Source organism: Phanerochaete carnosa (genome assembly GCF_000300595.1).
Source record: "Phanerochaete carnosa HHB-10118-sp unplaced genomic scaffold PHACAscaffold_8, whole genome shotgun sequence".
NCBI lineage: Eukaryota > Fungi > Basidiomycota > Agaricomycetes > Polyporales > Phanerochaetaceae > Phanerochaete > Phanerochaete carnosa.
In genome coordinates, this window is record NW_006767635.1 from 2310471 (window position 1) to 2313303 (window position 2833).

Here is a 2833-nt window from a genome sequence, read left to right on the forward strand (position 1 = left end):
CTCTCTTGAACAAATTGTTTTAAGACTAGTAACTGGCAGGTTTGGTCTCATGCTTTGTGCATAGATGGCTTATATTACACATATTCTCACTCAGAAAATATACATTTACCTGAGAATCACAACAACAAGGTTCATAGCTGTTGAAATATTAATGCGACTGCTGGCAGCCTGCCCCCACTGCCTGATAGCTCATTCCTGAACTTATAGAAAGTTTATAAAAAATCTCAGGAGCCTCTAACCAGGTCTGTGTAGTATAATATGCCTCAAAGAATTACTTACAGCTGCTTCCACTTGGGGACACATCTGGCAATCAATTTTACACACCTTTTGCACTCAGACGGTGTACTGCATAGAGACACTTCAGTGAGAGCTGAGTTCTGGGATAGTGCACAGTTCAGAGGAGAATAGGCATCTATACAGATGCCAGTGGCTAAGCATGTATTGAGCTTATTACAAAAGAATATTTGTATTTATATTGGTACTTGATAAGCCAGTGGCTTTGAGCAATGTTTGATGCAAATCGCTGGTGATGTGTGCCAGTAGCCGGTGGCAACCTGCGAAGTCCAGTGGGATCCGGTGTGTCTCACTGCTACCCACTGTTACTCACTGATACCCACCAGCCAACAGCGGCAGCCACTGGAGACTAGCACTGGACTTCACTGGATACCAGTGGGTGCCGGTGAGTACACCCCATATTCGGTGGAATGTGGTGTAGTTGTCAGTCCCGGGCATATTACTGCCCAGACCAGTCGATGATGGTGTGGAGTCGGAACGGAGTCGAACTTATGCAGCATGTGCCGAGGAGCCGGTTCGCTCTCCGACTTCACTGCCGCGCGGTAATTATTACTAGGGCTGGAAGCATACTGCAGCCGTCTGTTGTCAAATGAGCCCTGGGTGCACGCGAAAAGTCCATTGGACTCATTAACTGTCTCCTTCAATCCACTCGCCTCTGTGAGCTTCCATAGTCTGTTGCTTTTCCGGGACTTGCCTTGTGTGGCCGCGAACAAGGACGGGCTTCGGTACAACCGGCCAGCATAAAAGGTGTACATGGTCTATCACCGTCGATGATACAGCTACAGTTTACATTCCACATTGGTAAGCCATAAGTATCATATGCAAGGCCGCCTACGGGTCGGCCTCGCCAGGCAGCTCTTTCAGAAAGCTGAGCACCGCCGTCGTCTTCTTGTCCGTCGTCTTTGTATCAAACTCGATCAGGCACTGCTGGCCCCGCTGCGTGCGGGTTCTGTAGCAGAGCAGCCCGCCCGCGGCGTCCGCGTTCGGATGCGGTGCACCATCCGGTAGGATAAAGGATCTATGGACTGTATTTTAGGATGTCCTTGCGAATAATAATACAGAGATGCCGGGTCAACTCACGCCTTCGATTGCCAGCAGCTTGAATGTTCAGTGACACATAAGCCCGGTATGGCGCAACTACGAATGATTGCACTCTCTGGTGGCACAGAACTTGAGCAGACTGGTGATCGACGGACACTCTAGGAGAGTCCAGCTCGCTGCTCGAAGTCCCTCTCTTCCTCGCAGCACGCCTCACCAGGTGCTCGTCCGACGGACCTCACTACTACATGTAAACAGGATTGCGACGTTGGCTGGGAGAGCTGGCGGTGCCGCTCATGCGCAATGTAAATACCACTGCTTGAGACCCGAGGGTTGCGCAGCCCAGTGTCATGGAGATAGATAACAGAGAGCGCATCTGATGTTCACCATTGGGCGGCAGTACGCCAGCTGAGCCTTTCGGACATCCTGCTTTCTGCACTTCCCTCTGTTCTCACCTCCCATTGACCGGCTACTCGGACTGCTCCCGGTGACGGTGGCGCGAGAAGCAAGGCTTATGCTTCGCAAGCAAGGTCGTCACCTTCGCGCTGCTTATCGTGGCCCTCAGGTCTTCTTACGCTTATCTCAGTTGCCCACTGTCCGGGTCTCAACTGACGGCACGCAAGAAGTTGGAAACCTCTTCCTCCAAGCGCCTGGATGGCAGCCGTATGCTTCCCGCCGGCCGTCAGCACAGCCCATGCTCGGAGGGTGCGATGCTCCCAAAGTGCACGTTCGCTTTGGCTTAACAACATGCACAGCTGACGACTTGGGTGCGCAGGCCGCGCAGGCTGCGGCGCAAGTGCGTGTCCGGCATCGTTGCCAGTGCAGACGTCCGGCCATCCGCCCCGACGCAACGCATGGCCGGGAGCACCACGAGTGCTACTCTCGCCTCCCAGTAGCACTGAAAGGGCTCCGTGTATGCCGCGCCACGCCCTGGGCAGGAGAACGGACTCTTGGTACCAATTCTCGAATGGAGCCACTGCCGACGGCCAGACGCGCAAGCTGTCCCGGGAGGCATTTGGAGAGACGTAGATGGCACGAGGACGGAGGACCAGGTTTGCGGTGAAGATGGACATCTTGACGCGGGATGTGGTGGACACGTAGTTGGGGTGCCAAATCAGGTGCGCAAACGCCTCCATTGGAAACTATGCTCAAAAGCGCGCTCACTTGGCCACACCAGCATACCCTGCGCGCGAAGAGACACGTGCTGGAGCGGTAGTGACGGGCCTGGCTTTCCGCAAAGACATCTGGCGAGGTGAGTTGGCCCTGCAACTCGTGGCCGACGAGAGCTTTCGTCGTCGTGCGGCTTCGGCCGTGGATAAAAACCTCGCGCAGATCCTCGAGAACTCCCTCACCTCTTGGTATATGCGCTAGGAATCCGGGCAGTCGCTTTTAAACAGATTTCGAAACATCAACAGCCCGCCCTTACCACCGAGTCAACGTCCATTCGCTGCACGTGCGAATCGAGGTCGTTGCTCATAATAGGTTTTGCGGTGGCGAGTCT